Below are 14958 nucleotides of genomic sequence, written 5' to 3'. Positions count from 1 at the left end.
TTCAAGCACACAACTGAAATTCAATGTACATTTGTATTAAATTGAATACCATTTTGTATTAAATTTAATACACATATGTATTAAATTTCAGATGTGAGTTTGAAGTTTAAAATTTAGTGGTATTTAAAGTTAATATACGTATCTGAAAAAACTGCCAATACATGTGTATTAAACTTAATGCAGGAATTTCTAACAGTGCACATCTGTATAGGAAACAAGAGAATATAGATAACCCAAAAAATATGCATAAGTTATCTAATTTGAATATATATTTCTTAGGTTATCTAGTTATGACGTAGAACGAAGGAACCTGCTTTACGACCGAAAATCAGTTTAGGAGAAAAAGCCGATCAAAATAAACGAAAGACGAACAAGTAGCTAAGGGGCTTTCGTCCTAATAAGTACATGAAACAATGGGGATTTTTTTATTCGAAAAGGGAAAGAATTAAATTAATTAATTTAACCAATTTAACTTACCTTTTCACTCAGACGGGCGACTGGCAACTCACTGTAAGCACTCATCAGCAGACATGTCAGGGCCGGCAACGTTGCGAGACGCATGCGCTATCGCTTAGTTTCAATACACATGGGTATTATTTCAGTTTTCATACACAAATATATTAATTTTGGTATGCATAGTAAATAAGTTTAATATAAATGTGTATTAAGTTCATTTCAATTTACAAATGTATTAATTTTAAAGTACCCTTATGTATTAACGTATATTAAAAATCATAACATTTTTAATAGTTTAGATACATTCCAATGCCCGTTTTAGAAAGCGAAGACTACATCTTAAATTGAGATGTTACTATTTAAACGGATCATTACATCCGGGCCTATCGACCTGACATCGTAATGCGATAAAAAAAGGTGGAAGAGCCTATATCATCGACATTGCTTGTCCACTTACCGAAATTTGCAGTCAACCTATACAACTAAGATCCACAAGTATAGCGAGCTAAGGCATGAAGTGAAGACCATATGGAGGAATGTGAATCATGTATCTATTCATCCCATTGTGATTTCAGCTACAGGCGATGTGCACGCAAGATGCACTAAACATCTTGAACATTTAGGAGTCAGTAGGGTATTGACAGCAGCTCAGAAGGCGGTTTGAATAAACACCTGTCGCATTGTAAGAAACTTTCTTGACCATCAGGAAGCGAGCGACTAAAAACCCATGGAGTGGCAAATGGTAGCTCTAAGGAAGCATCCGTAAGTGACTTTTGTTACCTCCAACGCTCGCGGTCGCTCGTAATTGTATACCGACAACATCAACGCAGAAAGTTTCAAGCATCGTATTAAATTAACTTATAACATTCTAATCTCGTCAGTCACTTGACTTAGTTCGTAGCTATGATGTATAACCGGGTTCGACCGAGTAAAAGATAAAAGAAAATAATAAATCTTTATTGAGTTCGTAAAAAAAGGATATGTACATGGCGATCAGATATAAAATGAGAACCCAAAGAGCGAGGTACAACTTAAAGATGCTTTCAAACCTATGACGATAATGGATAGATTCAGTGATAGAGAAAGATAGGCAGTTGTGAACACGAGAGGTAAATTCAGGGATAGAACAAGATAGAAAGTTATGACTACAAGACATAGAGTCAGGGATACAAAGAGACAGGGCTAACATACACTTAAAATAACAGTTTACAAATTGGTTTCAAGGGTTCGGATTTCCTTTTTGCGCATTCCCATCTAGTACCAAAATAATCGCGGTTTTCAAATTTAGTGATTTTGTGGAAAAATCAGATGATGAAAAACTGAATGAATGTATCAATGAATACCTGCCGCATATTACACTGGTTACACTTTTATGAAATTTAGTGCCGCTTTCGCAATATTACCAAATCTAATTTTGGAAATCTCACCTAAAAAATGATGTTCGGTGCATAAATTTCATTCTTTTAGGTTATATTGCCAAACAGAGTTCCGTATATATTCTGAAACGAAAATCATTAGTACCATGCATTCCCTGGTGGACCAAAGGAACCGAAAGGAGCCTCTACAAAGTACCCTTAAGGACCCCACTGAGTCTCGCTTCGGTTTGTTTTTGAAAAACTAAAAAAAATAGCAAGATCAACTTTTAAATTGTTGAAATTCAGATTCTACGTTAAAATTTCTACTAGAAACTCACGGAGTAATCGCAACACTTTTTCTTGCAGCGTTAAAAACTTTGAAAAGTAAAATACCTGTCATTTACATGGGCTCAAGGCGGCATCAAGTGCATCTTCTTTTAGTAGCAGTTAATAAAGGTTCCGTCGGTAACTTTAAGAATTTTATGATTTTGTCTGGATACTAGCGTCACGCAGCGAAAACCTCAGACAACAACGCTGCCACGCAATTGAGAAAGAATTGTATTTTTAAACTTCGCGCGCAACAAACTACTTGAGCTATTATGGATGCGCTTGAAATTACCTTCAGCAGAAGTTAATGACATTTTTTTATATTTTTTACGCTGCAAAAAAAGTATTCCGAATACTCCGTGAGTTTCTAATGGAGATTTTAGCTTATAATCCGAATTTCACCAATTTAAAAGTTGATCTTGCTGTTCTTTTGTTGAGTTTTTTAAGGCGATCCAAAATGGGACTCAGTGAGGACTTTACGGGTACTTTGTAGAGGCTTCTTTCGGTTCCATGGATCCGTCAGGGTTTAGAACATTGATTTTCCCTAAGAAATCGGCGCAGTGAGGTTAGCTGGATATATTAAGTGAATATCTCTGACAAACTTCTACATTCAAGTTTGCGGAAAACTTCACTCGTGGGCACCACTAATTACCCACCATAAAAAGGACAGGTCAGTTTTCCTTTTCGTTCTATTTCCTGTTTCACTTTTGACGGAAAATTTATAATTTTCAACAATATTTTTATTATTTACGTTATTTGAATAGATAAATACACGTTATTTAATTTGCGGTTAAGGTACCTCTTCACCAACCATAGATTTTGCATTAATCGCGAAATTAATATTTGAAAAAGAAATTTATTTCTAGTTACCTTTGTTGTTTATGGTTAATCTCATTGGCCGAGAACCTAGATTGAAACCCTATGTAAAATATTAATTTAATGAATAATTTCAAACCGGGGTCTGTGAAAAGGTACCTTTAGAGTATGAAAATTTTGTATTGTTAACTATCCCTGAAGTCCAGCTTGGTCTAGTGTTAGGTCGTTACCTGAAATTACCGGTAACGGTTGAAATTTCTGGCAAAGGAGAGGAAATTCTCCGGTAACGAATGGTAACGAAATTTTCTTTAATTTTACGACTAAATTTCAATTGCTTATTCTTTTTGCGTTTATTTGGTATAATATTCATATATATTTGTCACATTGAATAACTTGTGGGAAAACTTTCACGTTTAAAAGTGTTTCTTAACCTCTACAGTGAGACATGGTTTTCTTAAAAAATGTATGTGCACATTATTTTTTGCAAAAATATTGTTTCTATTAATTGCTGATACTTTGCAGATTAAGTATACAGCAAATACGTGTGTGTTTGTAACATAAAAAAGTATATAGAAAACATTTTGTGAACATAACGTTTCGAAGAGTGTCAAACCTAATATGCTGAATCGTTATAGGGATTTTGCAGTTTCACACCGTCATGGAGAATAAGAAAACTATTATTATTATTATTATTAGTATACTTTTTATCAATAATAAGTGGAAAATTATATTTTCCCCAATATTTTGGAAAGATCGGCAAATACATAATTTTATATAATAATAGATATGGGTATGATAAGAGCGTGGTTTCAGGAAAACATTCGAAGTAGGTATATAATATGAATAAAAATTCAATACCGTTTTCTGTAAGCAAACATTTTATTTTATTTTTTTATTAAAGTATTAACAAGAAAAAACGCGGAAGGATATGGCAGACAATAAACGAATAGACCAATTTCCTCGTGAAATAAGAGAGTGACTTCCAAATTCAGTCTCAGTTCTTTATAAAAATATAATATACTTTGGAGACATATATTTCAACCTTATATTATTTCTATAGGGAAATTTTTTTTCTTTGAAAGCTCATGTTACATATTTACAAATCAACGATTAGCATTAAGATATCTATTTTCCATAAAACTGCTCAAAAAATATGAAGAGTTTTGAAATTCACATTTATTCACATTTTAACATGCAGGTAGCGTCGCAATGTGAGCGGTAACGAAAAAAACGTTACTGGCAATGACGGTTATTTTCCTACTGAAATTATCGAGAATATTACCGCGATCCAACTCTAGCCGAGTCTAGGTCAGGGGACCAAATGCATAGTCAGATTTGAAGATTTGAAGAACAAGAATAAAAGATTTTGGGATGAAATAGAAAAGTGGTGTGTGATTATGATGAGTGAAACTTCGGCAGATGAGAAGGACTGGAAGCGGATGAAAAAGATGTTACCAAAAGGTTATATGTGGACGATGGCAGAAGCAAGAAAGGAACACCTTAATGGGAGAGGGATGGGTGGAATGGTCTCAAGTGTGAGAAAAGTAAAGCAGTAAAAGAGAGAAAAGAGGGGGATAAGAACAGAAAGGATGGTATAATGGTAAGAAGGATTAGAGTTGGAAAAGTGAAAATAGCGGTGGTTTGTGTATATAGAAGAAGAGCGGAAGAGAAAGGTTGGAGAGTAATTAAGACGTGGATGGTGGAAAAGAAAGAAGAGTTAGTTGTGATAGAAGGTGATTTTAATGCATGGACTGGCGAACAAGGGAAGGGGCTTGGGATGGAGATAAAGGAAGCAAATATAAGCACTTTCTGACACAGGGAGATACACAGCGAGGGGGGGGGGGCTACTAGACATATTAGGAGAAACAAGATGGTCTATATGTAATGGTCTGAGCACCTCCCGGTAATAGGTGCACCGAAAGGTGGTAGCCAGAAGCGAGTCAGTTGCAGAAAAGTAAGAGGGGGAGAAAGGAACAAGAAAGTGGGAGACTGGGGAGTAGATAAACTGAAAGAGCTTAAAGAAAAAATGGTAAAGGAAAAGATTATGTTTATAGAAGAGGAGGGAGTAGACTCGTTAATGGAAAGATAGAAAGCGTCGATTGAGAAGGTAAGGGATGAGATAGGTACAGCATCAAAAAGAGAAAGGTAAAAGAGAGGCTGGTGGTGCGAGGACTGTAAGGATAGTAAAGAGAGAATGAAAGAGTGCGTAAGAAAATGGAGAATAGGGGAAATGGAGAAGGGGGGTACAATAGGAGAAAACGTGAACAAGAGAGAGTGCTAGTAAGGAAAAAGCAAAGGGGGAAAGGAAAGGTATAAGGAAAGATGAGGAAAGAAGGGGTTGAATTAAGAAATAGAATTGGTTTAGTGGAAGAGAAGCATGGAGGAGAAGGAGTCAGAGAAGGCCTGTGGGAGATCTGCAACAAGGTATGGAATGGAGAAATTTTAAGAAAAAGGTTAAAGAGTCAGACAGAGGAAGGAGAAAGTATTCCACACAATCAGACGGGTTTTAGAAAAGGGATAGGAACCATAGGAAACATTTACGTCCTGAACTACTTGATTAACAGAAATATAAGGAGAGAGAGAGGGCAATTAATCGCGCTATTCGTGGACTTTAAAGCAGCTTTTGATTCAGTAAACAAAAAAGTGTTATGGCAGGCAATGAAAGAGAGGGGAATAGAAGGAAGGCTGGTGGAGAGGATAAAGGAAATTTTTACTGAAACCAGGATTAGGGTGAAGATAGGAAAGGAAAAAGGAGAGGTATTCTGGATAGAAAGAGGTCTAAGACAAGGGTGCCCTTTGAGTCCGCTACTGTTTAATATGCTGTTGGCTGATCTAGAGGAGAACCTACAGAAGAAAGGAAAAGAAGAAAGGAAAGGGATGAACCTAATGATGAGAATTTTTGAAGAGTATATGGGAGCAAAGGATATGACGGTGAACGTAAAGAATACCAAGGTGATGTGTTTTAGAGGTAGAAACACCATAATAGATTACGTTGGGAAAATGAACGGACAAAAAGTGGAAAGGGTGGAGGAGTTCTGTTACTTAGGTTTTTGGTTTGAGGCAGGAGGTGGAAACGAGTTGCCGCTGAGGAAAAGAATTGAATGTACGAGTAAAGTAATGGGCCAAGTATGGGGCATCGGAAAGAGAAGGTTCAATGACGATTGGAGAATGAGGGTCTGGTTGCTCGATGAGTTGATTTGTGCGGTGTTGTGTTGTAGAGTGGAGATCTGGCGATGGAAGGCACATAGGAAAGTAGAGAGCATATATGAGAGATTTCTGAGGTGGGTAGTGATGGATAGCTGGAGTTTCTCTGGATTTAAACATTTAAACAAAAAAAAAACACGATTTTTTCTAATATTTTAAAATAACATCGAGTTTTCCGATGGTTGCCAGTGTTCAATCTACTTGGAACCTAAATAAACGGTGGAATAACTGCCTAACCTTTCAGAATACATGGTTCCGAGATCAATTTTTTATCTTAGTGTGTTCAAAATGGCTCCTTAATGACAAAATTGTTGCGAAGATATTCATGAATTTTTTTCTCAAAAATCATGATCTTTTCGAGAAAGTGCAAAAGAAGAAAAAGCTCTTAGATCGCTTAAAGAATACGTGAGAATTTTTCCAGAAAGTTTAAAATTATTATTTTGATTTTGCAATTGTCAGTTTTTGAGAGATTAAAAAATTGCTCCAAAAATTCTAAAAAAAATCAGGTGAATACTTTGTTTGAATCTAACAACTTTTTATTTTTGTGAATTTTTGCTATAAGCTCATGGTTCTCACGAAAAAAATTCACTAATGTCATCATTCTTGATCATGTAAATTTTCCATGTACGTATCTGAGCTTCGATAAGTGTGTGAGCCTGCATTGGTGAAAGAAGGTTTAGAAAGAAATGAATTTTCATCCAGGCCTCAATTGGTGAAAAAACACTGAAAGAAGATACTCAGTAATCACTGCAATTTATAAGGGAGAGAAAACCTGAATAGTCGATCTTGTTGAAGAAGCTCGTCTCCACACGTAGCTAGCCTGTGAAAACTCAAATTTCGCAACATTCATCGCAAGAATTTCCATTCATGAAACTCATTAAATTTTGACTTTTTTTAATACATTGAGTATTATTATTAAGTTTCATCTATAAAAACCGCTATATCAACGTACAAAAATACAACTGGTTGCTAGTTTCGGGCTTTATAATTGCAGAACGTTTGACTGAAATAGGATTTTTTTCATTGGGTTGAAAAGAGTTTGAAAAGGAGAGGCACAAAGAGGAATTATTCTGAATTGACTCTGGCTCTGATGGAGATGGTTCGTCAAATGATGACAGTGTTGAATCAGAATGGTCTGATGACGATGATTCTGAATCAGAAATCTGTGTTTCCAATGTTTCATACAAATCTATTTTTGATAACTACACAGAAAAGCAAAAACTGTTAGAGCCTGATAATACTTTTGAATGGTGTGAAGAAGAAAAACCTTACTTTGCTAATTTGACAGAACAATTATTATTGACTGATGCCGTAAAGCAAAAAATATCTTCGATGTCATACGTGGAACTATTCGAACTGTTTTTTTTGTAATAAAATGAAAAATTATATCGTTCAATACAGTGAAGAAAATAACTTGCAATTACCTATAAAGGAACTCAACACATTCGTAGGTATATTATTATTATAATATAAAGATAATGTGAAGACAGAGTAAAAGAAAAACATGTTTTTGAACAAAAGAACCACGAGGAACATACAAAGCGAGTTATGATCATAACAGCCGGATGAATCTTGTTAGTGTGATTGATTCAAAAGAAGTCTCCGTTCTTTCTACGGCAGTTGGCGTCACTTCCTTGAAGCCAATGGAAAGATATTCAAGGACTGCTCGGAAGATAAAAAAAATGGAGTTCCCTTGTGCAGTTTGTTCGTATAATAAGTAAAAGGGAGGAGTGAATTTGCATGATTTTCAATCTAAGTAAGATTCTCCCAGTATGAATTCGAAGAAATGGCAATTTACAGTTTTCTTACGGATTGTTGAAATGACAATAACGAATGCAGTAACAATCAGGAATATTTGCAAAAAGAAAGATCAAACGGTGTTGAAAACGAAAAATATGTGTAAAGAAGTGAGTAGGAAATATTTGTCACAATGAAAATTACCTTATTTTATAACTCACAAGAACGAGGCTAGAATCAGGAACTCGTGTACCAGCGAAGAATGTCCTCAAAGAACTACCTGATACTGAATTGATTGAGAAGCATATTACCGTAAATAATGTTTTTCACAAATACAGTCTAAAAAAATATGAGAATAAGTTGCCGCTTCTAAAAAAATCATGATAAATAGTAAAAAAAAAACTAAAATTACAAAAATATATATAAAAATCACAAAAATGCAGAAAAAGCAAGACTATCTATATTTGTCGACCTCCACGTTGGTGATAGTCGGGCAACGTAAACTTCATTAGCGGCGGACAGGCGACCGATCTGCGAAATTCATAAATGTCTTCGCAACAATTTTGTCATTAGCGAGCCATTTTAAACACACCAAGACCACCGTAGGAAAGAACCGAAGAAAAAAAACACCGTAGAAAAGAAGAGATCGCTTCAGAAATATGTGTCTCTCAACTGTTTGTACCTAGAATTGCAGGAGTTATAATTGCAGAAAGAATGGTGTACCCAAAGTGGTTATTCTCGGCGTTAACAGGTTAAGAGAGCCTGGAGGTTTGAAGAGAAGCTAAAAAGGAAAGAGGAAAGCGGAATAACACAAGCATGTTTGGGCGACATTCGGAACAATAAGGGGAGCGAAAATTTGGGAAATTTAAGATGGGAGAAAGAAAGGAGAAAAATGAGAAGGGCTTTTAAGATGCGAGAAGGGGTTATGGAGTGGCAGGACATAGAGTTAGAGTTAATTGTTAAACAAGGAGAAGAAAGATGGACAAAGATTATAGATTTAAGGTGCAATAGATGGTATATGATGATCAAAGGATTGACGGTGCCAGAATATCTTCAAAAAATAAAAAAGAAAGACACATGGATTCGAATTGGAGTCATGGGCACATGTTTTAGAGAGGTGCACAGGAAAGGAAAGTGTGGATGAGTATGTAAGATCGATTACACAGCCACACAAAAAAATAAGTGTGCAGATCTGGTAACAAGACACATGTATTCCAATGAATTTTGGGATGCTGAATTCAAATTCGGTATCAGAAATCACCAATCACGTCATGGTTGAGCCATAACCTCACAAAATGACGAAAAATCATGCACTGAGGCAAATAAATTTCAAAATAATGCTAGTGATGCAAATTTTCACTTCAAAAGATGTCGACAACTGTGAAGGATCAACCCTTGTCTGATATCAACTTATTTCACATAATTTTACCCAACAGAACCTGACCTCGCCTAACCTGAATTAATGGAAATTTATTGAACTACACGTAAAGCTCTGGAAGCATATTTTCTAACCTAGCCTAACCTAACCTCACGGAACACAATTAAACTGATTGTGTTGTGTTTGCGGTACCATTTCATTCAGCTTTGGCTTAACCTACATAGAGGTTTGACCTATCCTAACCTAACGAAACCTGACCTAACCTAACCTAGCCAAATGAAATTCAACCACACGTGTAGCTATGCAAGCGTACGGTTCTCAGTCTTAAATGTGTGCTATATTTAATAGGTTAACTCGATCTTAACCTACAACTGAATCTAACTTAACAGAACCTAACGAAATTTTGCTTAACGCAACACAACTTAACTGTGCAAATGAATAAGAGTTTTATTCAAAATTTTTTTCTCTCTGCTTTTCTTAAACTTAAGGGACATATTTATACTATCTTTCGTGTTTACATTATATCTTGCTTTTTATCGTAATTAAATTGATTTATAGACCTACTTCAGTCTATTTTCTGCCTGTTATAACGTGTCCTTTTTTCTTCATTTGTAAGTTAAGATCGAGTTAACCTATTAAATACAGCACATATTTAAGACTGAGAACCGTACGCTTACATAGCTACACGTGTGGTTGAATTTCATTCGGCTAGGTTAGGTTAGGTCAGGTTTTGTTGGGTTAGGATAGGTTAAACCTCTATGTAGGTTCAGCTGAAGCTGAATGAAACGGTACCGCAAACACAGCGGGACAACACAATGAGTTTAATTGTGTTACGGGAAGTTAAGTTAGGTTAGGTTAGGTCAGGTTTTTTTTGGTTAGGATAGGTTTGACCTCTTTGCAGGTTAAGCCCAAGCTGATTCAAACGGTACCGCAAACAAAACGGCACAACACAATCAGTTTAATTGTGTTTCGTGAGGTCAGGTTAGGTTAGGTTAGGCTAGGTTAGATTTATTTCTAGGTTAGGCTCGAGTTGACCCGTTCGATGTAGCACACATTTGCTACTGGGAAAATATGCTTCCAGAGCTTTTCGTGTAGTTCAATAAATTTCTGTTAATTCAGGTTAGGTGAGGTCAGGTTCTGTTGGGTAAAGTTATGTTAAATAAGTTGATATCAAGCAAGGGTTGATCCTTCACAGTTGTCGACATGTTTTTGAAGTGAAAATTTGCATCACTGGCATTATTTTGAAATTTATTTGCCTCAGTGCATGATTCTTTGTCATTTTTGAGCTTATGGCTCAACCATGACGAGATGGGTGATTTTTGATACCGAATTTAAATTCAGCGCCCCAAAATCCATAGGAATACGTGTGTTTTGTTACCAGATCCGCACACTTATTTTTTGTGTGTGGCTGTGTTATGGATGGTAATGGACTAGGAGTGATGTGGATAAAGAAATTGGAATAAGTAAGGGAAAGCAAGAAAATAGGGCAGAGCCAAACGATTGATCCTGAAAAAGGAAATTAAAAAGCAAAATTTAAATGCAAAATCGTGGAAAATGTTTGTTTTCTATAGTTAGAGGAAACAGAAGGCCTGGAAGATCGCGCATTACTTAAATTATTAGTATTATTTTATGTTTAAGTAAGCTGAAACATTAGAAGATAAGATGCTGATGATAACTTAGATTAAGGATGGAATCTGAATTTTATACACAGGGAGGCAAACACTCAAACCCGTAAAAGGAAGAGGTTAAATATACAATCATACATATTAACATTATTTCATTAATTTTCAATTATTCAAACAAATGAAATTTGCTTAAATAATTTCTTCTCAATTTATTAAAATGAAAATTATTACTGTGGGTCTAGTGGAATATTGATCAGTAATAATTAATTACTGATTAATGATTAATTTAATAATAATTACCGAATAATATGTCGAATAATAATAATTACCTACGGAAGGTGTTTTCGCGTTGATGTCGCAATATGGCTTGAGCTTTTTCTTTCATGACTTTGACGACTATGTTAGTGGTAACATTGCTACGGACAGGGTTTTCCATGCTAAATAGGATGATAATGAAGAGAGGGACTAAGCAAGACACCAAAAACCAAATAATAATGGAAAGCATATTAAAGCTATTGAAACGCATGTTGTCAGACTGCGTTGGGACAAGAAAAGTAGTGCACAAAGGCAACAAAATCGAAACTTTCAGAATGTAATAATCAGGGGCCTGATGAGAGATATAGGAGTACAAGTTAGGGCAAAAGAGATAAAGAGAGTAGGAAGAATAAACGAAAGAAGCGTAGGCATGTTTCTGGTGACATTTATGTGTGAGGAGAGGTTTGAAGTAAAAAAAAAGTTGTTGAAGGGAAGAGCAGAGAGAATAGAAGAACTAATCTGGCAGGAAATGAGAAGAAAATGGTTGATTAAACAAAGTAAATGGACGTCGGGGTTTAAAAAATCAAGAAAGGGCTAAATATAAGGACAGGAGGAACGGGAGGAGAAAATAAGCATGTGAGGGTGGCAGTCTGTAATGTTTCAGGATTAAGAAAGAAGGACAAGGTTTTCTAGGAGGAATTGATAAAATGGGACGTAATAATTATGATTGAAATATCAGCGGATGAGAAAGACTCAATGGGGATGAAAATAATGTTACCGAAATGTTATGTGTGGACGATGCAAGAAGCAAGAAAAAAACACGTTAAAAGGAGAGGGATGGGCGGAACGATCTCAGAAATAGAAAAAGAATTCGCCGTAAAAGAGAGAGAAGAGGGGGATAGGAATGAAAAGGATGGAACAATAGTAAGAAGGATTCTAGTTGGGAAGAAATTCAGAAAAAGCGATCAGGGAAGGTAGGGTTTGGGACGTCATTAATAAGGAAAAAGGAGTAAGTTAGGGCGTGACTAAAGAAATAGAATTTGATGAGTGAACAGATTATTTCAAGGGTCTGTTAGAGGCAGAGCAAAATAGGATTAAACAGAAAAATAGATAGTATAGGGAGAAATGGAAAGAAGGAATGTAATAAAAGAGAAGAAGTGCATAAGCTTGTTAATAAATTGAAAAGAAACAAGGCTACAGGATAAGATAACATGGAGAAAGAACCGCTACAGTATGAAGGTGAAGGGCTCAAAGAAAGGTTGTGGGAGATCTGCAACAAGCTCTGGAATGGAGAAGGGTGGCTAGAAGAGTAAATGACAGGGCTGGTGGTACCACTTGCCTAGAAAGGTAGGGCAAGAAGGTAGAGGAGTACAACTGGACCATTATCATGCAAGTTAGCTATGAAATATATGCAGAAATTTGAAGAAAAATTTTACATAGTTATATAGAAGAAAGAGTAAGTATCCCACACGATCAAACGGGTTTTAGGAAAGGGATGGGAACAATATACAACATTTACGCACTAAACTACCTGATTAACAGAAACCTAGGGAGAAAGACAGATAAATTAGTCGCGTTCGTGGATTTTAAAGCAGCTTTTGATTCAGTAAACAGAAAAATGTTATGGTAGGCAATTAAATAGAGGGGAATAGAAATAAGGTTGTTGGAGAGGATAAAGGAAATTTTTTACTGAAACCAGGATTAGGGTAAATTCTGGACAGGAAGAGTTCTAAGGCAAGGGTGCCCTTTGAGTCCGCTACTTTATAATATGCGGTTAGTGGACTTAGTGGAGAAGCTGAATAAAAAAGGGAAAGGGGGGGACGATATTGGGTAGCAGCAAACTATACTCTCTTACTTACGCAGAAAACGTAGTTCTGTAGAAGACGACGAGAAAGGGATGAACCTAATGATGAGAATCTTCGAAGAGTATGTGAAAGCAAAGGATCTGACGGTGAATGTATAGAAGACCAAGGTGATGTGTTTCTGAAGTAGAAAAACCATAGAAGATTATGTTCAGAAGATGAACGGGAAAACAGTGGAAAGGGTGGAGCAGTTCGGTAAGCGTCGTTCTTCGTTTGAGATATGAGGAGGAAACGAGCTATAGGTGAGGAAAAGAATAGAATGTGCGAGTAAAGTAATGGACCAAGTATGGATAATAGGAAAAAGAGGGGTAAAAAACGATTGGAGAATGAAGGCCTGGTTGTTTGATTCGTTAGTTTGGACGGCGTTGTGTTATGGAGTGAAGATCTGTGGATAAAAGGAACATAGGAAAGTGGAGAGCATGAATTTTGTGATTTATGAGATGGGTTATAGGGGTTGGCTGAAGTTGCCCAGGAAACATGTTAAGGGAAGAATTAGGGAGTGAAAAAATGGCCACTAAACAAATTAAGAGAGCCTAGAAGTTTGAAGCGAAGCTGAAAAGGGAAAAACACAAGATGCTTGGGCAAAGTTTGGAAGAAGGAGATGAAAGGCAATTTGGGAAATTCGAAATACGAGAAAGAAAGGAAAAGAATGAGGAGGATTTGCAATATACGAGAAAGGGTAGTTGAGTGGCAGAGCATAGAGTTAGAGATATTAGTAATGCAAGGAGAAGAGAGATGGATAAAGATTATAGATTCGATGTACGATAGATGTTATATGGTGGTTGAAGGGCTGGCGGAACCAGAATATCTGTAAGTAGTAAAAAAGGAAGACAAATGGAGTAGGGCAGTATGTTTTAGAATGGGAGAAGGGGTAAGAACTTGCAGAAATTGGATGGGTGAAGAGGAGAATCTGCGTAGAGTGTGTAGATACAAAATGAAGTCATGAGCACGTGTTTTAGAGAGAGGTATAGGAGAGGAAAATTGACGGTTGAGTGTGGATGAGTGTGTAAGATGGATTTTGGATGGTAATTGACAGGGAGTGATGTGGATGAAGAAGTTGGAAGAAGGGAAAGCGGAGGAGTAGGGTAAAGCCAAACGGGCAGTCCTAAAAAAGGAAAGTAAAAAAGCAAAAGTTGATTTCAAAGTCGTCGAAAATGGGTTTATTATGGTAAAAAATTGTCAACCAAAAGTATGAATTTTCAACAAAAAAGCTTATTGGCTACCAAATATCTTTCGTTTCTATCAAATTTTAAATATTTTCAAGCCAAAAAGACGAATTCCCAACAAAAAGTGGGATAGTAAATATTTCGCGAAACAAACTTTTAATTAAAAAAAAAACACTAGTTAAATGTAGTCAAAAAGACAAATCTTAACAAAACCAAATTGATGTTAACAAGAGTTCAAAATTCAACCAGATAGTCGAATATTCAAATAAAAAGATGAATATGTTCAACCAAAAAGAATTTTTTAACTAAGAAGATCCATTTACTACAAAAAAACAATAAATTTTCAACAAAAGACGTGTATTTTCAACTATATAATTGTATTTTCCGCTGAAAAGTATAATTTTTTGAAAAGTTTAATTTTCAACTAAAATTTATGTTGAAAAAAATTTAATTTTCACTCAAAAATGAAACGAATTTTCAACAAAATAAATATCTTTGACAAAACAAATAAAAATGTAAATAAAATGGTATTTTTTCAACCAAACAATGGTTTTTGAACCAAATAGTTGAATTTTCAAACCAAAAGATAAAAGAATTGCCAAAAAGATTTATTTTTAACAAAATGAATAAAACCACCTTCTGAGCTGCTGCCAATATCCTACTGACTCCTAAATATTCAAGATGTTTACTGCATTTTGCGCGCACATTGCCTGTAGTCGAAATGACAATAGGATGAACAGATGCATGATTCACATTCTTCCATATAGTCTTTACTTC

The sequence above is a fragment of the Belonocnema kinseyi genome, chromosome 3, assembly GCF_010883055.1.
Source record: "Belonocnema kinseyi isolate 2016_QV_RU_SX_M_011 chromosome 3, B_treatae_v1, whole genome shotgun sequence".
Classification (NCBI taxonomy): Eukaryota; Metazoa; Arthropoda; class Insecta; order Hymenoptera; family Cynipidae; genus Belonocnema; species Belonocnema kinseyi.
Note: the sequence above shows the minus strand (reverse complement) of the source record.